Source organism: Toxorhynchites rutilus, chromosome 1 (genome assembly GCF_029784135.1).
Source record: "Toxorhynchites rutilus septentrionalis strain SRP chromosome 1, ASM2978413v1, whole genome shotgun sequence".
Lineage (NCBI taxonomy): Eukaryota > Metazoa > Arthropoda > Insecta > Diptera > Culicidae > Toxorhynchites > Toxorhynchites rutilus.
In genome coordinates, this window is record NC_073744.1 from 118,804,563 (window position 1) to 118,831,841 (window position 27,279).

General features: G+C 42.1%; 1 pseudogene; it reads right to left on the reverse strand.

Annotated features, from left to right (window-relative positions):
* Positions 1–5,055: 5,055 nt before the first annotated feature.
* Positions 5,056–5,234, reverse strand: LOC129763690 (U4 spliceosomal RNA; annotated as a pseudogene).
* Between the last annotated feature and the right edge of the window lie 22,045 nt (positions 5,235–27,279).

Here is a 27,279-nt window from a genome sequence, read left to right on the forward strand (position 1 = left end):
AAACGCAATAACTAAACAGGAAGGTTTAACCGAACAAGATTGGAATATCGAGTGATAACAAAAACACAACACCAAAGGTTCTTTTCAGAACCATCAACATATTCATAAAGAGTAAACAGTAAACTAATCCATTTTTCAGGTAGATAGGTAGGTATTCACGTAGGAGAAGAAAATAAAACAATATATTAAAAATATATATTTAACAAAAGCTGTCCCCTTTGTATAGTCCTACGTCACTCCGGTTATGTCCCCGACATTACCCACCCGTCTTTTTTGTCCTAATTTTATTTTTTCCGCGATTTCTGAGGCACTGAATCAATCATCCTATTCACCTCGCACCAAGCTGCAAAGGAGTCCAGTTGCCTTTGGAGGAACATGTCATCGATCGATCTGATGTGGCTAAAGATTTTCAAGTCATCTGCGTAGAGTAATCGTGGACCCTTTAGTAAATTATTGCAATCGTTGAAGTGACATAGAAAAACAAGCGGACCGAGATGGCTGCCCTGTGGTATACCAGAAAACGATGCAAAATATGAGGATAAACGTTCGCCAATCTTCACGCAGTTTGTTCTGCCAGTCAGATAAGATCGGAACCATTGCAGCAGATTACCGCAAACTCTCATTTGGCCACTGCGATCGCGTGGTTCAGCTTGTCGAAGGCAGCTGACAGGTCGGTACAGATGGCGTCTGTCTGGCATCCCTCCGAGAAGCCGTCGGTGACATGCGATGTGAAGACGAGCAGGTTCGTAGTTGTGGAGCGTTCCTTGAAATGGAACAACATAGATGGCAGAACTACGAGTTCAAACATCTTTGACGTGGCGCATAGACTGGAAATTCCCCTGTAGTTGTCAATGTTCGATTTGTCTCCTTTCTTATGTACCGGGAACATATACGCAGTTTTCCAAAGGATATGGAATTTGCCACTAGACAACGATAGGCCGAACAAGTGACGGAGCGGGGCTTGCGAAGGTATCCCATCGGGGCCCACTGACATTGATGACTTTAATGTGGCCAAATTTGAGAATACACTCATCGTTAGTGAGAATTCGGCTCAACATAATCTCATTAACCGGAACATTCCTGGCGGCTTTCGATACTTCTTCGGGTGATAGCGTGGCATTATCGAACATTCCCGAGAATTTGAGCGCGAAAAGTCGTCGAATATCTTCTGTGTCCGTCGCGACTTCCTCTTGGTAAAACATTGATGACGGCAAGCCGCATTCCTTCCGTTGATCGTTGACATATTTCCAGAAGGCCTTTGGATTTGATTTTAGCTTTTGCTGGATGCGTGTCTGATGTTTAGCAAAGCTACGTCTACTTTGTGATTTATACATTTGGTTCAGTCTACGGCAGTGTTCTCTAAGCGGCAGCACAACGTGATTCGCAGAGCGACACACTTTTGCCCTGGAATCCTGACCGAGTGCTGCTCTCTTTAGGGTCTTCAGTTGTCTGAGCTCTTTTGTCATCCACGGAACACGATTGCCAGTGAAATACTGTTTCGGAACAAGCCTGTCGATCACATAGCCGAGAATATGCGAATAAGTCTGCACCGCGAGGTCAATGTCATGCTTGTCAAGGACACTATTCCAATCAACACTCGATAATACAGCGCACATGCTATCGATATCAACTTTGAAGATATTATAGTTGACGGGAGCAGTAGTTGATTCGAAAGTAGTGAGTGCCTTCGTGTTAACGGATAGCAGCAGAGGAGTATGATGAGGAACGTGTTTCACAAGTGGCGCGGAGCCTCTGATATTACAGGAGCATAATCTCGTTGCGAAACGGAACAGAGGTCCAACATGCGGCCGTTCTCTTTCGCTATATTATTGATTTGACGAAGTGTAGCTGCACTATACGTATCGAGCAAGCTACAGATGATGGCGGGATGAGTTGTTAGTGATGGATCAGGATACTGAAAGCCATCGCGAAGCGGACGCCATTTGATTCCGGGTAGATTAAAATCGCCGAGGATAACAATGTCGTCGCAGGTGGAAGTGCTCGATAGTACTGACGGGAAATCCAGACTTGCTCCACACCAGTCCAATGTACGTTGTCGAGCATCAGCGCCTTCCAACTTCGGCGAACTGCGATAGCAACGCCTCCTCCTGTGGTCTTTCGGCTATTCAGTGGACTACGGTCAGCTCGAAAGACATCATAGCCATGGCCAAACAGTTGATGCAAATGGGTGCGATCATCCAACCAGGTCTCAGTGAGGACGATGGTATCGTAGACATCACTCGAACACGCGAGACGGTAGTCAGCACTGCACGAGTTAGTACCTCCGACGTTCTGGTAATAAATGCAGAGCATATGTTCTGCAGAGCTCGAACGAGTTGGTGATGGTGTAGATCTGGAAACCGGAGAAGCATCAAGCATCGGCAGATCTTCGGAATTCAAGTACTCGCCTGCGAGTGGAGTTTGGAATACCCCCTCTCGACTTCTGACCACAGGTCCAGGACGACTGTGTTGGTTGCTGGCTGGAAGCGCGACTGGGTCAAAGCGATCGGGGGCTTCCATGGTACTTCGTTGTGAGCGTCCCGGAAAAGATTGGCTGGGCATTATACGTTGTGTGCGTGGTGCAAATGTTTCGCCAGAATGTAGATGATTTCTGGAAGCGGAATGGCGATCAGGAAGTGGAAGTTCATCATAACGAATGTACTTGCCTGGAAGAGCGAATTGGAGGACCTCGGCTACAGATTCGACAGCAGGGCCGCGACGGCTGAGATGAACGTTGGCAGCAAGTGGCCGGACTGTGTCGATCAGAGCAGAGGCCTCCACAGAACTTTTTAATGTGCGTCCTTCCAGAAATAATGTACGAGGCTTCCAGAAATTTGCACCAGTCCGATTGTCTTGGAATTCGTGGTAGTGAATTCCTCTCGGCCAGGTCGAAGAAGAGAGGGCTTTGGCTTTGACGTCTGCCATCAATCCAATTTTGAAAGAGATGAACGATAGAGTACCCACGTCGCGTCCTTTGCCCACAAGACGAACAACTTCAACGTCGTCAGTACCTAAGCGACGTGCAGCCAGAGCTCGCACTTGCTCTGTAGTAACATCGCGTGAGATACGGGAGAGATACAGTCAAAAATTTTGACTGGGAGCAGTAACAATGAAATTTCCCAGCGACGGTGACTGCGATTCGGAAGTGCCAATTAAAAGTGGTTGAGCTTGTGGCTTATTTGCGCTGGATTTTCCGAGAGTCGACGGCGGCGAGTTGTAACAATCCCCGATGCAGAATACTTGGACGATCTAGGTGTCATCGAGCTGGAATTGATAAACGCTGCGAAGTTCGATTTAATTTCCTTCTTCATTTAGCTGAGTATTTCTTGTTTCATTCGTTTTACTATCTCGTTGTGCGCGGAAATCACTTCTTCTTGGCCAGATTCGTGAGCCGCATGTACTGCAATCCTAACGCGCATGTTGTTCATGAGTGACGTGCACGACTTGCACATCCAGAATATCTGATGATTCTTCAAAACATCGTCGAATGCGGAGGAGGGGATACAGCAGCAGGAAGGATGGAATTCCGCTTTGCAAAATCCGCGACAAGTAACGTGCGAATCCGTGATATTGTTTGCACATGAATGGCGAGTCGAATTCATATTGAACAGATGTATGGCACGATCGAGCTAGAAAATCGCCTACAAGCAGTCTTCCATGTTTCACAAAAAACACTGCGTCCGGAATAAACATGTCCACGCTGCTGTTCACAGTTTTGTGTTTGAGTACAAACATGATTTTTTCGTACCTATGTTAAAAATGTGACATGTTTGTATTCGTGGTATGTTTGGACATACGATGTTCAATCCAAATGTTTCACATGATGTTCGAACATGGTGTACAGTTTCTCTTGCATTTTCACTCCAAGCACCGGCAGTGCGTAGAGTAGAAGAAGCGAATCGGACACCACACCACCACCACTCAACGCGTGGTGTGTTGGTATGTTGACATGGAAAAAATGCTTTTCTATCATGACAATGGGTGCTTCATCAAAAATATTGGGTAAATAAAATAAACCTCTTTTTCTGTTCTGAACAAAATAAACAATCGATTGATATGAGAGTTTTTCACATTTGATATAATTATTTAGTGCACGCATCAATTTATATATTGAATTCATGTAACATTCGCTATTATTAGCTATTTGAACAAGTACTAAAATTGACTTATTCAGCAGTGACATGTTAGGCGTGACGCTAACCACTCGACCACGGGAGCAACAATTTTGGCTGGATCTTTGAATACAAATGGCCAATACTGCTTGTTCGCGACGATCGCGACCCGAGCTATAAAACGAGCGGAGAAGAGGAAAAGAAAGGATGATGCAATCGCATGCACACATAGCATATGTAGTGCAGTGTAAGTGTAGCTTTTAGTTTTTTCCTCCATTCAGTTTGTGATAACATCGAGAAATTAATGGTGTGTTTTAGCCGCTGAAATTTCTCTGCTGGTTCTGCTGTGTGCCGCTGAAGGTTGCATCTAAAACAAATTTTTGGGTATTTTTTTCTTTGGTCAGCATTTGTACGACGTCGCCCGCTATGCAGTCGGCTCCCCAGACTTTAATTGCCAACATGCACGCAAAAAAAATAGAAAGCTTCTTTCTATTCAGAGAATGTTTTCTTTGAACGAAACCAAGGATTATTTAATCAGACTTGCAAAATGTGCATGAACGATCTATAAACTTTTACTTAGTCGCGGCAATACATACACACACTCTTTACAGATACACGGGCCGAAGGTTGTGCAGTCCACTGATGATTCAACAAGAGCCAAAGGTTGTACCGCTCATGACAACTCTACACGAGCTGATGATTGCGCCGGCTAGTGATCATTCTATCCTGGATTCCTCGAGTCGAAAAAAACGCACCACGCTAGATGTGGGGTGCAGACTAGGGGGTCGTTGCTGATTAACGGTCAGCTGCATCCCAATAGGAACTATCCCATGTCGGGCACACGTACAGAGCACTGAAGACTGCAACATCCCAATTATGAGAACACTTGTAATACTAACCTCGAGCCAACCGCGAGTAATCGGTTACATATTACTAACATAGTTGTAAGCAAACATTGTCAAAATATTGAACTCCCGGCCCCGTTAGGCTGACGCCATCTTCTTCTTCTTCAATGGCACTAACGTTGCTAGAGGAACTTCGCCGTCTCAACGTAGTTTCAACTAGTAATAATCGCACCTCGGATGTACCTCATTGGTTACGATATCGCCACTGCGCAAAGCTTCTCAACGTAGTATTACTTGCGTCATTTTTATTAGTACTTAGTTGAGATTTCTATGCCAAATAACACGCCTTGAATGCATTCTGAGTGGCAAGCTCTAGAATACGCGTGATCACAGTGCAAGTCGGAGGAAATTTCTTTGACGAAGAATTCCCCCGACCAGAATGGGAATCGAACCCGAACACCCGGCATGTTAGTTATGACACTAACCACTCGGCCAAGGGAGCACCTGACGCCATATGAGCCTTAATAAAAATATATATTTTTGTGCATGAACTTATAGCCTCTTAGTTCGTGCAATTTTGAAAATGCGAACTAAATTGCAAGTTCGTTGCTGTGAAAAAGTATTCCACGAAGAAATGTTTTGGGATGAATAATTTCTATCCGTGTATGAAAAGAAACGAAACGAAAGCAATGAATACTGCGACATCGGGTGATATGTTTGTACATGATGTTCTTGAATTATAAACATCGTGTTTGTTTTCACATGTCTATGTTTGTGTATCATTGTTCGTGTTGGGGATAGACACTCAACACTAGCGAGAATCATGTTCGAATTCAAACAAAAACATGGAATTTTCACATCGCGTGGACATGTGTAAGTGTTTTTCGGAAGACTGCCTACAAGTATACCACACGAAGCACAAAGTATTGGTTCTCCTTTAGTCCTGAAGATGTCGCTTCAGGCGAAAAAATTGGCGTGGAGGGAATTACGTAGATGCTAATCAGTGTGAACAAAACAAAAATTAGCACTACAATCGCGACACGTTTCACGCGCTCACTAGAACAAATATGCACCATAAAAGGTAACGGCTACAAGCAATAAGGGCAAAAGATTTTTGACGTAGGACTACGTCTTTCATTCCTATACCGGGTGTAAAATCAAAGTTTCGAAAACGAAAGCGTAACGCCATAGACCGAGATTTTGAGCGCTATTAGCTCCTAAACAACTGAATGAAATGGTATGATAAACACTTAATTTGGAAGATAAAATGTCTACGTGTTATATAATTGTTACTTTTTTTATCCGAACACTAGGTTCAATAGCCTTAAAATTGCTTTCAAAACAGGCCGCTCGGAAATCCATCCAGTTATAATTGAACAACGATTGGAGCATGTTCTCGCTGTTGTGGGGAAGCTAACTTTGTTCATCATGAAAGCGCTGATGAACGGTGTCACCAAGAGCCTGGAGAGTGATGCATCCAAGATCGAAAAACGGTTCCGCTTGAGACCTCGAGGCAGCCGCCACACACACACACATACACGTGCGGAACTCTTTTCGTTTTGTTGCCATCCAGCATCGAGAAGATTCCGTAAATATGTCATCGTTGCTGAAAAATAATCTGCCAGTTTCCCTTGGAATTGAAAAATACAATCAAGCGAAAGAGTTTATTATGTTTTCTATCCACATAATACTGCGATCAAATACATTTGGTTTTGTGATTTTTCAATCAAGTGCAATTAACAGGTAGTTATCAAGTTAGCATTAACCACTGGTGGGCTTCGAGTATCGAGAAGAATCTGGAAAGATGTTATCGTTGCTGAAAGATAATTTGCCAGTTCCCCTTGGAATTGAAAATTACATTCAAGCGAAAGAGTTTATTTTGATGTTTTCTATCCATATAATACTGCGACTAAAGACATTTCGTTTTGTGATTTTTCAATCAAGTGCGAGCAACGTAAGACCACGTCTTTCGGCAAGGTTCTAAATGTCTTCACTTCTGTCCCCGACATTACCTCCCCCCGCCTTACATTTTTTTCTCGATTTTTTGTTTCCAACCCCGAGGTGGGGATTCAATGAAAAGATATTCCGCATCGGTTCTCACGCCGTTAATTTAATCACGCATTTGTTTTTGGCCAATGGTAGTACAAATTCAGAATCCCCTCTGGCTGCGGTATGTGTCTAGAGGGAGAGTTTAATTACGTTAATTGACAATAAGGACACACATTTCAACATATGGCTAGCTTGTGTATTGTTATTGCGAGAACAACAATGAAGAGACATACTTATACTTGTTATACTGTTACTGTATACTGTTCAATATATTCTCATACGATGATTGGGCGAAAAAAAAGTCACAGAAGGGTTGTGCCCAAGACATGACCGCATAGTTGAGGTAAAATTTCGTGAGGCTATCTGTTGCATGCTGTTTCTGTGGTGGCCCTAAAAAGGACGTCTTGTTTGATTGTTGAGTATTGTTCACTCCACCAGTATTACAACTGAGTGATGATGGAATAAGGATGGTTACTAGTCGTTAGATTTTGGGCTAAATTTGGGTTATTGAAAATAATGCATAACGAAGATGCATAGGGATGCTACAGAAGGCAAACCGTCGGTTTGAAGCTTACCAACATTGTAAAAAAAAGTAAGAAAAAGTCTGTCTTGTCATTTGAGAAACATGGACTGTAGATGTCGCCAATAAGTGTTTTACTGAATGTAATTTCTCAATCGACAAATAAAAAAAATAGTATTGGGAGTCTGTGATTAACTTTCGTAGAAAAGATGACGTTTGAGTCCAATTTTTTGTAAAGAACCAAATAAAACAGTTAATCACTTTGTTTCACAAAGGGTTTTTTTGTAGTTTTGTTGCATTTATTTATTTAGTTGTAGGAAAAAAAATATATTTATTTACATATATAATAATTTATTCACTCACTTATTTATTTATTTATTCAAACATTCAAATTTATTTATTATATTTATATACAATTCTCGCGTAACTTTTGAAAAGGTCCAATGTAACATTTCCGCCAACTCGAGAAAAACGTAGTTGAAGACCCGAACATTATTTCGCGAATTGTCTTAAAAGCTATCAATCTTTATAACTGTTTTCACCACTAGCTGTCAAGAATAACTTCGTAAAACCAATCGTAACTATTGTTCCGTGATTTGAGATTAAGGTTGAAGCCTCGGAGCGAAAAATGTTACATTGGACGTTTTGACTGCCCGCGTTTGCACATTGGACATATTACGTTGCACTATAAAAATTAGAAACTAACTAATAAACAACAATCCAAATATCAGCATTTCGTTCTAAAGACTGATTATTATTTGTTATCACTCGTTGAATTGCACTGAAATCGATAACAACACCTGTAAGAAACAAATTCCAAAACGACCGAAGTACGACTGCGAGTTGTTTTAACTGCTTTGTTACTTCGGACGTTTCGGCCGTCGGAGGAAAGTGGCGTCCGAAGTAACAGCCGGGTGCTTAAAATTCGAATCTGTACATTGGATATTTTTTGTATCGGCGACAAAAAGATGAAGAAGATAGATACGTGAACGATTGTTTTTGTAATACATTCAATGATTGAAAACTAATAGCGTGCATCCATTAACTCGATTTGTTTACATTTGTTACATAGGACCTTTTCAAAAGTTACGCGAGAATTGTTCGTTCAAAGATTATTTACATATTTATTTATTTATTTATTATTCGGAAACAAGGGTTAGGTTTAATGTCAAGGTGAAGCATGCTATCTTAAATGTTTAGTTGTTATTCGCGACAACAATCAAAACCAATAGAGTTAAGTTGTATTTGTATTGTCGAAGTGGTCATCGTCTTCTCTGCAGCAGCATCGAAAGGGAGACGACTCGGCATATGCATTGGAAACGGCTCTTAATGGGAAATAACCATAGATTTTGAATAAGGTCGAGTGTTTCAATTGTTTTAAAGAAATTGAAAACGATGAGCTATTGAAGCAGGAGGGGGAGAAAAGATTGAAGGAAAGACAGAAACTCGAAAAAATCGAGAAGTCACGCTTAACTTTTCAATAGGTCCTATCTGTTTTGATCGATTCTCTTTACTGACTTTCTCTTACAATTACCACGACCTGGCATACAGATTTTGCGCCAATTTTGCCACATAGTTTGATAATCGAGGATCACTTCTACACTCCTGATCATCGAACAGATTAGGGAATGCTTTTCCCGCTGAGTTATTGGCGATAGAGAATATCGATGAAGAGAATCGATCAAAACAGATAGGGCCTATTGAAAAGTTAAGCGTGAAGTCTTCTCGAAGATCTGGCAACGACTAAAAAGAGGTTTCGTCCTCCGTTTGTAAACTAGTTGTCGTGCTCCCGTGGCCGAGTGGTTAGCGTCCCACATTATCATGCCGGGGGTTCAGGTTCGATTCCCGTTCTGGCCGGGGAATTTTCTAAAGAAATTTCTTCCGGCTTGCACTGTGGTCACGCGTATTCTAGAGCATGCCACTCCAGAATACATTCAAGGCGTATTAACCGGCATAGAAATCTCAACTAAATACTTCTAATTAAAAATTGTAAGAGGTTGTATATAGCACACGACCGCATATTTTTGACGTAGAACTACCCAATTATATTGTGCAATCCACTTGTTTACCACTTCGAATAATACTTCGAAATGCATCGGAATTTTTGTAATAGATTATGTTCTTCGTTACAAATAAATTTGATGAACGTCCTTTTACGTTTGATATGATGCCTAGGACTACCAAAGTTTGTGAAAGGATGAACTGTCAAACGATCATTGTATTTCGCGAAAGTTCATTCACCTCTATTATCTGAAATGACGATTTTCCCAGGCTTCTCATTTTATAAGTAAATTTTAAGGAAACATATTCCGGTCTACACAACGACAGGCGAGTACAAAAGTTCTCAACACAAAAAAATACCCCCGACTTGCAAAGCGGATTCTCCAGGCACATTAATTTTGAAGTCCGTGTTAGGGAAACACAGCTCAGTGGGAACAAAAATACCCCCGTCATGCATGTATATTTGCAAAGCGGATTTCTACAGGTACATCGATTTTGAAGTCTGTGCTGGGGAAACCGTAAATCGGGCCAATCACAACTTGGCAATTAGGGCGTTTATAGAAAGCTTGACATTTCACAGTTATCCAATTGTTCATCTCATGCAAAATAACATTTTATTAATTGTGATAGACGCGTAGAAATATTTCCTATCAATTTATGCAAACATCTTTCCATTAATCTGTTAAGAAATGTTATAAGCGAGTTATAAGCATTCGAAATACGGGAAGGTTTAGCACTCAAACAGAACAAATGTATGGGAAAAAGGAAGTTCTTCCAGTTTTCATGAATTTAAACCGTTTAGAGATTAGCGAAATGTGATGTATCAAACAAATCGTAGAGATTCGATTGGTATACAAATGATGAGAATTCGTTCACAGCGAGAACAAAGAACTTTCCGTATGGTTAACGGTTTAGATTTTTAAATTGTTCCATATTTAGTTGTTATGACAGATATTATTTTATTCAATATAAACAAATTGTTATGGAGTGCCAAAATAGATTGGCGCAAAAATCTCACCAATCCACTATGGAATGACTGAGCAATAATTGTTTGAAATAGGACATTTTTCACGATGCGATCGAATTTCGTTGTATTTGTACCCCCAATATGACGTAATCCTACCTCAAAGGGGGAAAACGTTGATTTTTCGGACCTCCTTAAAATGGAAATGAGCATACTAATAAAAAACAGGAAGTGGGTTATATCTGTGGTATAGCCGCAAGGGTGTCGTAGGATTATCGTTGATTTAGTGATCATTTGTTTTTAGTTGCATCTGAATCAATTCTGAATGAATAAATTAATGAATATTTGCGGGACTTTGAAAATGAGAGCGTTATGTTGAAGGCACAATATTCAGCATTAAAAGCAATCACACAAGAGTTGTATAATACGTAATACCAGGGCCCGAAATCTTCGACGGTGAAAAATTAAGACCGACTCTACTCCCAGTAGCTCCGCTTCGACTAGAGCTGCCTCGGCAGTCACCGCCAACAAAAAAATTACTTGACTAGAAAATGAATTGACTAGCGTTGAATAGCGAGGATGACTGGTGAACTAGTCCAGTCAGTGGTTATTTTAACTGACTCGACTAATGGATACAAATCTGCCTCTTCATTCAACTGACTTCAATCCACATTTCCATTTCCCCCTGACACTATTTTTGTACACCCGTATGCAATCTTATTTTACGTCCATATAAAGAGGAACGAAAACATGACTACTGATGCAAAAAAGTAGTTACCCCATCAATGGACGGTTTATTTTCTCATCGTGAACTCAAACCAACGAACTTAGACATTTATCAAGTATGCTATAAAGGTCCTCGTATTAGTATTATTTAGTATTAGGCGTGCAAAATAGCGCACACACAACACGCTCTTTTATACGTGTGAGTAATTTTCGTGTACGATACAAAAAAATCTAGCTCACCTGTAGCGTTTGTCAAACCACGGTGAACTCAAATATCGATAAATGCATAAAGATACATGGGAAAGAGAAATGGGGAACGAATTCGTTTTGGGGGAATTCACTTCACTGCAATGAGGGTAATTTAATTGGATAGAATGAAATGATATAGTCGAGTGGTAAAAGGAGATAGCGACTAAACGCCCGAATGACTGTTCAGTCGTTTTTGGCGGAGAAACTGCGTGAAGAAGCCAAACGCCATTACTAACTGACTACGGATATAGTCAGTCGGTTAGTCAGCCGACTATCCTCAGTTGACTTTGACTATGCCGAGCTCTGTATAATACATTGCTTGTATTGTGATATGATTTGTGTTGCATTTCTAATAGGCAAAATATCTGTTGCATCAAATCAGTCTACATAATTTTTGCGTTCGCTCATCCTTTCTCACAACGCCCATTTCTCGTTTGAAAAATTATTGAGTAAACATCGTTTGCCAGTGCGCGTAGAGCGGGAATTCCTTCTTAAGATTCATTGCATCTCTAATAAATTGCCGAAAGACGTGGTCTTACGTTGATCACACTTGATTGAAAAATCACAAAACCAATTGAATTTGGTCGCAGTATTATATGGATAGAAAACACAATAAACTCTTTCGTTTGAATGTAATTTTCAGTTCCAAGGGAACTGGCAGATTATTTTCCAGTAACGATAACATCTTTCCAGATTCTCCTCGATACTCGAAGCCCACTCGATAACTCGATAACCACCTGTTCATTGCACTTGATTGAAAAATCTCAAAACCAAATGTATTTAGTCGCAGTGTTATATGGATAGAAAACATGAAAATAAACTCTTTCGCTTGAATGTTTTTTTTTCAATTCCTAGGGGAACTGGCAGATTATTTGTCAGCAACGATAACATCTTTCCGGAATCTTCTCGACGCTGGATGGCAACCAAACGAAAAGAGTTCCGAACGTGTATGTGTGTGTGGCGGCTGCTCCAATGTCTCAAACGGAACCGTTTTTCGATGCTGATACTGTCTTGGTTGACTTCTCTTCTCCTCCTGATGGATCGGCTTTTCTGCGTACCCTCACAGTTTGCAACAAACTGAATGCATTTCAGGTCAGCTAATGAATCACTCGATTCCTCGCCGTCCAGCTCGTCCAGCAACGATGTTGTCCAGTCGGTGTCCTCACGAAAAATGAATGCGTTTCACCACCAGAATATCGCTTAAGGCCGATTACACATTATCCGGTTTCTGCCGGACTGGTTGAAACCCAAATGGCAAATTTCGACCGTAACAACCTCTTTACGGCGCCGTGATGCAGCCGTCTATTGCTACTGACGGTTTTGTGTAGTGCGAGGACTCTTTCACATTGTTATCCGGTTATCCGTCCAAACCCAGCGGCATTTTTTGAAACCGGTCTGGCAGAAACCGGATAATGTGTAATCGGCCTAAGAATGCTTTTTTGTCCGCGATTGAAGTGAGAGAAGGTGTGGTTTATGATGGCAATTTGGAAGGCAAACTAGAGGCGAATGAACTCTCTGAGTTTGAAACTTTCAGCGACTGAGCAATATTTAATCGATTAAAAATTATGTAATTTTCGCGATGCAAAACATTTTCCGTTGCGTGCGCATCCAATATTGGATACGAAAATATCCTGCTGATGGGGAAGAATAATATTCAGAAGCTTTATTGCTAATTGCACTTGATTGAAAAATCACAAAACCAAATGTATTTGATCGCAGTATTATATGGATAGAAAACATGAAAATAAACTCTTTCGCTTGAAAGTTTTTTTTTCAATTCCCAGGGGAACTGGCAGATTAAATATTTTCCAGCAACGATGGCATCTTTCCGGAATCTTCTCGATGCTGGATGGAAACCAAACGGGAAGAGTTCCGCGCGTGTATGTGTGTGTGTGTGGCGGCTGCCTCGAGGTCTCAAGCGGAACTATTTTTCGATGCTGATATTCTCTTGGTCGACTTTCCAGTGACATCACTCTCCAGGCTCTTGGTGACACCGTTCATCATGCCTTCATCACCTTTCATGATGAACGAAGTTAGCTTCACCACAACAGTGACAACATGCTCCAATTGCTGTTCAATTATAACTAAGGGTAGTGGGGGCAAATTGGTCATGGGGGGCAAAGTGGTCACCTGCTTGTTTGGTAGTATAACTATTGACTATAGATGCCATATTGATGGTCACCTTTTGTTTGAATAATTTATTGACTTTTGAGTCACCCTGTACTTCAGTAGAGCTGTCGCATGTCAAAATACAAATAAAAACAGAAATTACTCTCTCGATAGTCATTCGGCCGTAGTTCTGTGCGCATGGTATCTAAGGAGTTTTTAGTGAAATTTTGTTCATTCAATCTGATATATTGAACAAATCATCAGTTTGGACGACTGTTCACATATTCTAGGAGAGGTGAACAGATATTTTGTTCAATCTCAGCGATTGATTAGCATAGAAATTATTTTGATGTTTGTGGTCATAGGTGAATAACAACTTACAATGTTCTGTTTGCTAAAGCTGATATACCTCATCACATTCTACTCTTGAAGAAGATCCTATTGTGGCTTTGACCCTGGATCAATATGCCACTCTAACTAAACCAAGCCTTATTATGCGGAACGTTATGTGTATCTTACTACGTTTTTGTATGCATGAGAAAATTTAAATTGGGACTATAGGTGAATAGGCCAAGCTTATTTCATTCATGTACCTACTATATCAAATATGATTTGAACAAATTTGGACGGAAAAAAACGCATAAATCTATACCATTTAGCTTGATATGTAAGAGTGACTTTGCCCCCACTAGGTGTCCACTTTACCTCCAAACAAAAAAAAAGTTCGATTTTTAACCTTTTTTTCTAATGATGAAAAGTGTACTATTTTGAATTTTTATAGTGAAAGACTTTTGCTACCTTGAAGAACAATGAGTTGAACTATAATTTAAAACCATTTCATTCAGTTGTTTAGGAGCTATTAACGCTCAAAATATCGGTCTCCAGCGAAACGCTTCCGTTTTCGAAACTTTGATTTTACACCTCGGTATAGAAATAAAAGACGTAGTCATACGTAAAAAAATAATTCGGGTTGAATATTTTGCGATAAGGAATAAACTACCAATTTTAACGAATATCTTAGTATCACTACATATTATATATCGGTTTGGCATGAAATAGTTGAAACACTCTTTTTTTATCCCTTTTGTTTATTTTAGGCTCATTAGCATTTTAGCTATAACAGAGCCGAATTTTAATCGAGTACATGTCACATGTTTATCATATCTATAATTAGCACATTACACAGTTGCAGTTATTCTGTAACAACACAATGATGGTCAATAAGGGCCCTGAGTTTTGAACTCACGATCGATCGCTTACTAAGCGAACGCGCAACCAATGTGGCTACGGAGACCCCCAAAAGATGAAACACTCTTGTCCGGTGCAATTTTTGTAAAAAATATACCAGATGGGAACTGCACGTTTATACCCCGTTCCTTCCTATCAAGCGTTGTCCTTCGTGATAATAAACATACAATAGACTCAACTGCTTGAAAGAACATCAAACGAAAAGGCGCCAATACATGGTTAGGATAGTAGGAGTGTAGTTATGGTTGCATTATTCAATGAATAAAAAAAGGGTATATACGTTCAGTTTAAGATACAATTTTTGTTCAAGATTTATTACTTTCAAGATTACTCTGTTTCATAGCATACGTACTTGATGCTGGAAAAATGTGTTATTTCTAAATTTCATTTGAAAAATGTGCATATTCCATCTGAATAGATTCTAAAATTGCCAAGTTAGAGCTTCACACCAACGGAACACAAACCCTATGCCGCCAACGCGAACAGATGATTAAGCGTGATGACAATTGCATTTTAAGCGAATTTCATGATAAACTAACCTAATAAAAAACAATGAACAATATTAAGACACACTTTCTATAGTTTGTTGCTGCATAACGGTACAAAGCATGAAACAGAAAGAATACGTTTCCTGTGTATTTATTATGTCAGTTTTCGCTATAATTGCCCTGGAGTAGATTTCTTTGGCTCACATCTACCTCGGGACGCTTATGTGAAACGATGCCACACCGCGTGGTGGATGATGAACTGCTTCGGTTATTATGGTCCATCCTTTCTCAGTTACAACATTTATTGCATTGCAAGAAAGCTGAAGCAAACATCTTGTTGCTGATTCCGATGGAAAGGAAAGGATCGCAGCAATGAATCAACAAACAAATAATTTATCATTTGTCGTAATTGATGATTAATGAATATTTAATTTAATATCGTCGAAGCTAAAGCGTTTGCTGACTGCTATCTTGTAGGCCATTGTCAGGTGGACATCATGCTGAATTCATGGAAACATTCCAGCGCGTGTGGGTGGATAGATGGATCGCATAAAAATGTGCCACCAGAAACACTACAATTACCAAAGTCTCATATATTATTTACAGCCGCAATATTGTTTTTTTCTCCGTTCCATTCGTGCCAAACAGCTAGACGTGGGCTTAAATAAATTAAAGATAGAGCATTACAATTGTCCGCCACACAGCAGAACCGATAAGGTCCCTTAGCCCCACACGAATCGACCTCAGTACAATGATAAACGATGTTTTGATTGACCGTTGTTCACCAGCATCGATTGGCTATCAATCAAGTTCACGTCCGAATCGTTTTGTGTGGCCTCCCATAGCAAGTACCGCCCCAATCGCCACCGGACGCAAGCTATATGTAATGGATACCAGCTCCAGTAAGCTGTCACTTTATGTGGGATAAAAAGCTTTCGGGAGACCATCTGAAAAATTATTTGCCACAAAGATGTCTGCTATCCGATTGCTCTAGGATATACTCGAAATGACTGTGATGTGAAGCCAGATGAAGGGAAGAAAGATGATTCGGCATTGAGTTAATGGGCGGTCATTCATATATTAATAAACTTATCAAACATCAAACTCGATTCCGATGTATAGTTACTCATTTTTGTTCAATTATGATTGGATCACATCGACTATTAAAAATTCTAGTCATCCATAGACACTTTAATATAATGTCTCATTCATCATCGTGCATCGTTGATAAATGAATAATTACCAATAAATCGAGTGTGCGGCCAAATTAAACACATTTGTTACGCGATAAAGCTACCGTATTCCCTCGTTGGTTGCACTAGTATAAATCGTGTAACAATTTGCTGTTGCAAAAAGCTTTCTAACTAGCAATGTACTCTGTTCGAGTGTAATCTTCCCTTTTCGGGTCGGGACGTGAAACATGAAAAAGCCATTTAAACTGAAATGATAGAAGCATGTTTTTGAAAATATGTAGCAGTTGTCCGAGATACATAAAACTTGTCCGTGGCGAGAAAAAAAAAGCCAAAACCAGAATTTTCAGCCGAAGGTAGAATGTCATACTGGTAATAACGGCCAGCTATCCCCCTGGACGGAACGCAAATAGGTGGAATGCAATTCATATTATGCAATGCTTCAAAAGTGTCCATCATTTAAGAGATTCTCATCAACAGAGAACTATTTTATGGGTCGTTGGATATGTTAAAACAAATTGAAGGCGAGAGATAGTAATGGAATATAAGATTGCTTATCGTGAAAGTATCACTGTCGATGAAGCTACCCCTAACTCTACGGAATGAATTTCATTGAACCTTTTTTTTTTAATCGACGGGTGGTCACTTTTGGTGGGATGAGTTTCACACACGACAGTGCTTCTTGGTTTAATGAGATTTATTAAACTCCCTTGGCATCAGCGTTTGCCAGTCATTTGGGTCCAGGGTAGGAAACCCCACTATCGATCACTCTGCGATAAAAAATATCTAGAGATGAAATGATTACGTTGCAGAAAATAATGGAAAAAAAAATATTTTGATCGTTTCCACGTCTTTTTCATATTACTGTGGCCGACATAAACAAACTTCGCGTTGGATGATGGGAATGGATCATCGCTACCACCGTCAGCTTCAAAAAATGCTTTGTAATCGCCCTTTAAAACAGACGGCTTAATCGAATAAAAAGCAAAGAAGCATTCAGTCAGATTAGAACCCGATTGGGAAGAGACAAGCGATTCATTCTTTTCGAATATGTCCTGTTCTGGTATCCAGAATGATATCCCGGTTAAGTGTAATTTATTAAAAAAAAGACGGGTGGGTAATGTCGGGGACATAACCGGAGTGACGTAGGACTATACAAAGGGGATAGCTTTTGTTAAATATATATTTTAAATATATTGTTTTATTTTCTTCTCCTACGTGAATACCTACCTAACTACCTTAAAAATGGATTAGTTTACTGTTTACTCTTCATGAATATGTTGATGGTTCTGAAAAGAACCTTTGGTGTTGTGTTTTTGTTATCACTCGATATTCCCATCTTGTTCCGTTAAACCTTCCTGTTTAGCTATTGCGTTTGCCACTCGCCACAGCTTTCACAGTTGGAAAATTTCTTCCCATCCAGCTTGTGACATGTTGTTCAGTAAATTACATTTGATGCGACGTGCCGGAGAAACACTTTGCCACTCACTGAAACTAATTGTTGCCTTGATGAGCGCCGAACCGAAGCTGCTCTGTTCTTGATGTGGGTTTTCTGATTGTCGTGAGCAGCTTTGCAAGCCAACTCGAGCACTCCGACGGCCGAAACTCTATAATCGCTGTTAGGTATACTGGTGCTCCGGCACCAATCCGTTCGGCCTAGTTACCCTTGCCGAGCAATCAGTGAATGCGACCAACAGGGAACTGGAGACTTGCACGGTTCGAGTGAGACTTTGCCTTTCCCTTAACTTGTCCTCCTTTGTTACGTCTACGATGCCGATGCCGTACAACCACACGGGTTTACGGTTTGAAAGAAAATAAGATATTTTTTTGGGGTCCGCGTGTTTTATACTCTAGCGGTACACACTCACAGGATAGAGACAAATCGGCAGACTCAGCCAGAGGGGCGAGTCCAACGAGACGAACGAATGAGCGTTAAAAGGGAGCGATGGCAACAAAATACATTCATTACGATTTGTTCGCTCGTTGGATTCAAATGCAGGCTAAAAAGGGTCCTTTTCAGGATCACAAAATTATATTCAATCTAAAGAGTTTATTGTTTTGTTATCACTCGATATCCCCATCTTGTTCGGCTAAACCTTGCTTGTGACATATTTTACAGTATATTACATTCAATGGCACGTCGCATTACCACCACTCAGTATCGGATTGGAGGTAATTTTAACCTGTAATTGAACATTTGCGATGACAGTGGTACAGTGTCGACCTTCAATGTGGGGTCATAATTTGGACCCCGAACTCTATGTTTACAAAAATGTCCAACTAAATATGTCGCATTACTGGTCCGACCAATTAGCAAAATGTCAAGATAAGTGTAAATTACTGTACTTTCAATCTAGAAGCAATTTAAGAATTGGTGAAAATCAATAAGCTCAGAACAACTGCCAAATTCACATACTCGTCAGATCCTGGCAAACAAATTAAGAAAAAATCAATTTGTGTTTTATTATTATTTTGGATAATGTTTTAGAAAGCATTGAACTGTATTCCCTAAACTCTTTTTTGGAAGGTTTAAGCCCTGAAAAGCGCCTTGTTTTATGGAATGGTTCCAATTTAGAAAACTTTGTACTCGTGGTTTTGAAAAAAAACCATTTCGAACGCCCTCGATGCCGCCTTGTTCTGGATTTGCCTCCAAAGCAGTTTGTATAAAGAACAAACTTTTTTCTTCTGCTACCTGATGCCGTTTTGCGATTGCGTTTGCCACTCGCCACTCGCTGCAACTGCCTGTTGTCTTGATGTCCACCGAACCGAATGTGTTCTGTTCCGAATGCGGGTTTTCTTATCGTCGCGAGCAGCTTTGCCAGCCAACTCGATCACTTCGGCGGCCGAAACTATATAACGCCGACTAGGTGGACTGGTGCACTGGTACTAACGCGCTCGGCCTAGCTACCCTTGCGGGGAACTCCAGATCAACACGGTACGAGCGGGATTTTGCCTTTCCCTTCACTTTTCCTCCTTTACCATGTCCAGACATGGCTGCTTGGGTTGGTTTGTTGATGTGTTGTGATGCGAACCGATGTGGTGTACGGTTTGAATGAGAATGATCGTTGCGGCAGCGGAGCGGGGATTTTTAAGCTGACTGGCTGGCTCGAGAATTACGCATGTGTGAGACTGCGACCAATGTTTCGTTCATTTTTTTCTTTTTCCTTTCCAATCGTGCTTCATTCTATTTCGCTGCTGCTCTGGTTGCCCGTTTTGGTCGGTACGATTTGAGGAGCACAAAATGGACCAATCAAAAATGGGCACATAGTGCATTTTGACAATGCTTGATATTTCACAATTATTTAATTATTTATCTCAAGAAAAATGAAATGTTATTCGTTATGATAGATGCGTAGATATATTTCCTATCAATTGATGCAAAAACCTTTGCGATCTATTGAGAAATGCTCGAGTAATAAGCGTTCCAAATCTTGCATTTTTTCCTACTTGTTCAGTGCCAAGATTTCCATTTCACCCCCTATATCTTCCGGTTAGACGTAGTCCTACGTCAAAATCAATGACGCTGTCAATTGTTTCATCACGGAACACGACAGTTCTATTTCGACTAGTCAAACGCAATCAACTTTCTCGAAATCACCTGCTGGAAACTATAGAAAAACACGCATCGCATCGCATCGCATCGCATCGCATCGCATCGCATCGCATCGCATCGCATCGCATCGCATCGCATCGCATCGCATCGCATCGCATCGCATCGCATCGCATCGCATCGCATCGCATCGCATCGCATCGCATCGCATCGCATCGCATCGCATCGCATCGCATCGCATCGCATCGCATCGCATCGCATCGCATCGCATCGCATCGCATCGCATCGCATCGCATCGCATCGCATCGCATCGCATCGCATCGCATCGCATCGCATCGCATCGCATCGCATCGCATCGCATCGCATCGCATCGCATCGCATCGCATCGCATCGCATCGCATCGCATCGCATCGCATCGCATCGCATCGCATCGCATCGCATCGCATCGCATCGCATCGCATCGCATCGCATCGCATCGCATCGCATCGCATCGCATCGCATCGCATCGCATCGCATCGCATCGCATCGCATCGCATCGCATCGCATCGCATCGCATCGCATCGCATCGCATCGCATCGCATCGCATCGCATCGCATCGCATCGCATCGCATCGCATCGCATCGCATCGCATCGCATCGCATCGCATCGCATCGCATCGCATCGCATCGCATCGCATCGCATCGCATCGCATCGCATCGCATCGCATCGCATCGCATCGCATCGCATCGCATCGCATCGCATCGCATCGCATCGCATCGCATCGCATCGCATCGCATCGCATCGCATCGCATCGCATCGCATCGCATCGCATCGCATCGCATCGCATCGCATCGCATCGCATCGCATCGCATCGCATCGCATCGCATCGCATCGCATCGCATCGCATCGCATCGCATCGCATCGCATCGCATCGCATCGCATCGCATCGCATCGCATCGCATCGCATCGCATCGCATCGCATCGCATCGCATCGCATCGCATCGCATCGCATCGCATCGCATCGCATCGCATCGCATCGCATCGCATCGCATCGCATCGCATCGCATCGCATCGCATCGCATCGCATCGCATCGCATCGCATCGCATCGCATCGCATCGCATCGCATCGCATCGCATCGCATCGCATCGCATCGCATCGCATCGCATCGCATCGCATCGCATCGCATCGCATCGCATCGCATCGCATCGCATCGCATCGCATCGCATCGCATCGCATCGCATCGCATCGCATCGCATCGCATCGCATCGCATCGCATCGCATCGCATCGCATCGCATCGCATCGCATCGCATCGCATCGCATCGCATCGCATCGCATCGCATCGCATCGCATCGCATCGCATCGCATCGCATCGCATCGCATCGCATCGCATCGCATCGCATCGCATCGCATCGCATCGCATCGCATCGCATCGCATCGCATCGCATCGCATCGCATCGCATCGCATCGCATCGCATCGCATCGCATCGCATCGCATCGCATCGCATCGCATCGCATCGCATCGCATCGCATCGCATCGCATCGCATCGCATCGCATCGCATCGCATCGCATCGCATCGCATCGCATCGCATCGCATCGCATCGCATCGCATCGCATCGCATCGCATCGCATCGCATCGCATCGCATCGCATCGCATCGCATCGCATCGCATCGCATCGCATCGCATCGCATCGCATCGCATCGCATCGCATCGCATCGCATCGCATCGCATCGCATCGCATCGCATCGCATCGCATCGCATCGCATCGCATCGCATCGCATCGCATCGCATCGCATCGCATCGCATCGCATCGCATCGCATCGCATCGCATCGCATCGCATCGCATCGCATCGCATCGCATCGCATCGCATCGCATCGCATCGCATCGCATCGCATCGCATCGCATCGCATCGCATCGCATCGCATCGCATCGCATCGCATCGCATCGCATCGCATCGCATCGCATCGCATCGCATCGCATCGCATCGCATCGCATCGCATCGCATCGCATCGCATCGCATCGCATCGCATCGCATCGCATCGCATCGCATCGCATCGCATCGCATCGCATCGCATCGCATCGCATCGCATCGCATCGCATCGCATCGCATCGCATCGCATCGCATCGCATCGCATCGCATCGCATCGCATCGCATCGCATCGCATCGCATCGCATCGCATCGCATCGCATCGCATCGCATCGCATCGCATCGCATCGCATCGCATCGCATCGCATCGCATCGCATCGCATCGCATCGCATCGCATCGCATCGCATCGCATCGCATCGCATCGCATCGCATCGCATCGCATCGCATCGCATCGCATCGCATCGCATCGCATCGCATCGCATCGCATCGCATCGCATCGCATCGCATCGCATCGCATCGCATCGCATCGCATCGCATCGCATCGCATCGCATCGCATCGCATCGCATCGCATCGCATCGCATCGCATCGCATCGCATCGCATCGCATCGCATCGCATCGCATCGCATCGCATCGCATCGCATCGCATCGCATCGCATCGCATCGCATCGCATCGCATCGCATCGCATCGCATCGCATCGCATCGCATCGCATCGCATCGCATCGCATCGCATCGCATCGCATCGCATCGCATCGCATCGCATCGCATCGCATCGCATCGCATCGCATCGCATCGCATCGCATCGCATCGCAAGTTATGAAGTCGCATCGTATGAAGTTATGAAGTCTGTGTTAGGGGATTTTTGGTGCAGTTAATCCTTGTTTTTGAAGGCACGAGAAAGATAACGAAGTTGGCTGATCTACCAGTACCTTGCTTGCGAGTAATCATTGGGGATCTTAAGATATAAAGGGTATTTCAATAGTAGACTGATAGGAACAGCAAACGACACCATATTTTCTCCCGCTCTCTTGACATTTCTCTTCAGTAAGGTTTGCCATTTCATAATGGAAAGATAAACGATCCAACAACGATTTGAGATTATTAAAATTTACTACCGAAACTCGGAGTCAATGGCCTCAACTTTAAGAGCGCTACGTCCAATTTATGGTTGTTATAATCGTCCTGCCAGATCAACAATTGAGTGGAAAGTGGAAAAATTTGAATCCACAGGCACAGTACAAAATGTTCCCGTGCCAGTGAGACAAAGAAGTGCCCGTAGTATCGAGAACATTGCTGCCGCTAGCGCATCAATTGAGAAAGACCCAAATCAGTCTCACACACGTCGTTCTCAAGCGTTGGGCATCTCTGTGAAGTCGTTGTGGCGAATTTTGCGAATAGATCTTGGCCTACATTCTTAAAAGATCAAATTGACGCAAGAACTGAAGCCGTTAGACCACCAGAAGCATCGTATGTTCGTGAATTGGGCTGAGCAACAATTTGAAAATGATCCAGATTTTCATCGAAAAATCATCTTCAACAATGATCTCATTTCTGGAATCGATCTTTATCACTACGTTCACCATTAACAGTCAATAATAACTCTAAAAAACCAATAGTAACTGTTGTATCGTGATTTATGTTTGAAGTTGATGCCTCAGAGCAAAAAATCATACATTGGTCGTTTTGAGTGACTGCATTTGTACATTGGACAAATTACGTTGCATGATATGAACATGAAAATAACTACTAATCAACGATCCAAACAGCTGCATTTCGTGCTAAAGACAGTGTATTATTGTTAACATTCGTTGAATTGCGCTAAAAGCGATAAGAATTCCCAAAAAAAACAGAAACTCTAAATGACCGAAGTACAATTTTGCATTGTTTTGATTGCTTCGTTACTTCGGACATTTCGAGCCTCGGAGGAAAGTGGCGTCCAAAGTAACAGTCGATTGTTCAATATCCGAATACGTACATAGCACATATTTTGTATCAGTGATTAAAATATGAAAAGAATAGATACTCGAACGATTGTTCTTGTAATACATTCAATAATTGAAAACTTGTAGTGTACATCCATTAACTCGATTTGTTTACATTTGTTACATAGGACCTTTTCAATAGTTACGCGAGAAATCGAGTTCCATACATAATTACATCAAATGTACTTACACACGAATAAAGAATTTCATTGATATCCAAACCCGTTTTTGTTTTTTTTTTAAAAAAACAGGAAGTGGGTTATATCTATGGTATAACCGCAAGGGTGACGTAGAACTATCGTTGATTTAGAGATCATTTGTTTGAAGTTGAATCTAAATCCATCCTGAATGAATGAATAAATAAATATTTGGGTGACTTAAAAAACGAGAGTGTTACGTTGGAGACTCAAGGTTTTATGCATCCAATATTGGATACAAAAAACCTTGTTCTGAAGAATAATCTTCAGAAGCTTTCCTGCTAACTGCACTTGATTGACAAATCACAAAACCAAATGTATGTGGTCGCAGTATTATATGGATAGAAAACATTAAAATAAACTCGCTTGAATGTAATTTTCAATTCCAAGGGGAACTGGCAGATTATTTTTCAGCAACGATCATTTCTTTCCAGGTTTCCTCTCGATAACCAGCAAATGAAAAGAGTTGCGCGCGTGTATGTGTGTGGGTGTGGCGGCTGCTTCTATGTCTTCCCGAGGAACCGTATTTCGATGCTGATACTCTCTTGGTCACCTTCTCTTCTCCTTCTGATCGATCGGCTTTTCTGCGCTCCCTCACAGTTAAAACAAACTGATTGCATTTCAGGTCAGGTCAGGCCAGGTAATGAATCCCTCGATCCCTCGCCGTTCAGCTCGTTCAGTAACGATGTTGAATATCATTTCAGTATGCTTTTCGTGCGTGATTGAATCGAGAGAAGGTGTGGTTTACGATGGCAATTTGGAAGGCAAACTAGAGGAGAATGAACTCACTGAGTATGAAAATTTCGGCGACTGAGCAATAATCGATTGAAAATTATATAATGTTCGCGATACGAAACATTTTCCGTTTTTCATGTTATGCATCCAATATTGGATACGAAAATATCCTACTGATGGGAAAGAATAATCTTCAGAAGCTTTCCAGCTGATTACACTTGATTGAAAAATTACGAAATCAAATGTATTTGGTCGCTTTGTTCGCCATATAATTTGAAAACATTAAAATAAACTCTTTCGCATGGATGTATTCTTCAATTCCCAGGGAACTGGCAGATTATTTTTCAGCAACGATTAGATCTTTCCGGAATTTTCTCGATGCTGTATGGCATCCAAACGAAAATTCTCGTTTTAGTTTGGCCTGTAAAAAACTTTTCTAAACTCTAATCCATCAAATTTGGAGCCCTGAAAAGGGCCGTTGATTATATGCTAAGCTAATATAGCACCCTTTCCTTGGATTCGATGGGCCAGCTGAATGTCCTTGGGCATGATGTGACGCGTTTTGCGTGGATAGCACACAAATTTGTATCTTCGAATAAGCCTCCTGCAGCGTCATAACCGCGGAACTTTGGAAGCGCAAGTCTGTTTTGAAGTCCTGAGCAATTCCACGATCCAAAAACTGCAAAGGTAGCTTGCGGATCAGCAATTCGGTCGACTTCCGATAGCGATGAATTTCACGCAAAGTTCCCGGTCGATAGCGATGTGGCTTCTTCACCTATCCTGCGGTTGGTGCGCTTATCCGAGCTGCTTTCGTGTGCCTTACCACTGAAAGACTAACTAGCTATCTGCTTGGTCCCAAACAAACGAGTCGTCACGGTGCGAGAGTAGAGTAAGAAATGAACGAAAGCAAAGGAAGCGTCATTTTATAAACCATAAAAGTATAGAATCTAAACCCCACCCTTCGTTGCTTACCCTGAGAGAGAAACGAATAACATCGAAGTAAGTATACAGTAATGTATTTGAATCCGGACACTTTGCGTTACATTTAATACCATACCGCAGCCACAACATTTTCTGCATGTTGAAATTAATGCGATTGATTAGTAACTATCAAGAAACTATCAGTAACTATATTAGCAACTATTAATCGCATAAATTCAACATGAAAAAAATGTTATGGCTGTGGTATGATATTGAATGTAATGCAAAGTGTCCGGATTCAAAAGCATTACTGTAAAAAAGAGTTAACTCGACTGAAATTTTTTCGGTTCGGCCTGCAAAAACGAAATTAAGAGCCCCCGCCGACTGCAGACTGACTTGTCGACCGATAGTTCGGTCGGCTTCTTAATCAGTACGGAGAAAAAAAGTCTGTAGTGTACAGCATAATGCATAGACGTGAGTATGAGCTTCCCCATCTCACATTCCAATAAGATTAATGGGTTTCCAAGTGGGCGAGCTACATACGGATACGAATGATTTCAATAACCTGTTTTCGAAGCTATCATTAAGCTATTGAAACAATTTTTCGACTCAATAAATAGCAATCATATAACTCTTGGACATTTTATCTTTTGTATGAAATGATTATCATACTGTTCCGTTGATCCGAAGCAGAATGAATCACGCTTAAAGAAGGAATGGATTTTTTCTTGGAATTTAATCAGCAGAAATAATGCCCTTTCCCAACAATTAAAAAAGACAAACGGTAAACAGTTTCATCAAAGTGATTTCTTCGATATGGGGATATATTCACTACATCATGTCATATATTTCATATTTTTCATTATGAAATCCATATCCATGGCACCTATCGGTATCGAATTATCATCGACACCACGATTTTCGCTAAATGCTCCTTTCAGTTCGGCCTGTAAAAAAACTTTTCTGAACTCTAATCCATCAAATTTGGAGCCCTGAAAAGGGCTGTTGGTTATATGCTAAGCTAATATAGCACGCTCTCCTCGGATACGATGGGCCAGCTGGATGTCCTTGGGCATGATGTGACGCGTTTTGCATGGATAGCACACAAATTGGTATCTTCGAATAGGACTCCTGCAGCGTCATAACCGCGGAACTTTGGAAGCGCAAGTCGGTTTTGAAGTCCTGAGCAATTCCACGATCCAAATGCTGCAAAGGTAGCTGCGGATCAGCAATTCGGTCGACTTCTGATAGCGACGAATTTCACGCAAAGTTCCCGGTCGATAGCGATGTGGCTTCTTCAACTATCCTGCTGCTGGTGCGCTTATCCGAGCTGCTTTCATGTGCCTTACCACCGAAAGACTAACGAGCTCGAGTCCTCACGGTGCGAGAGTATAGTAAGAAATGAACGAAAGCAAGGGAAGTGTCATTTTATAAAACATAAAAGAATCGAATGTAAACCCCACCCTCTTTATTGTATAAGCTTACTGTATACTCACGAATATAATAAGGGTGGGATTTAGATTCTATACTTTTATGGTTTATAAA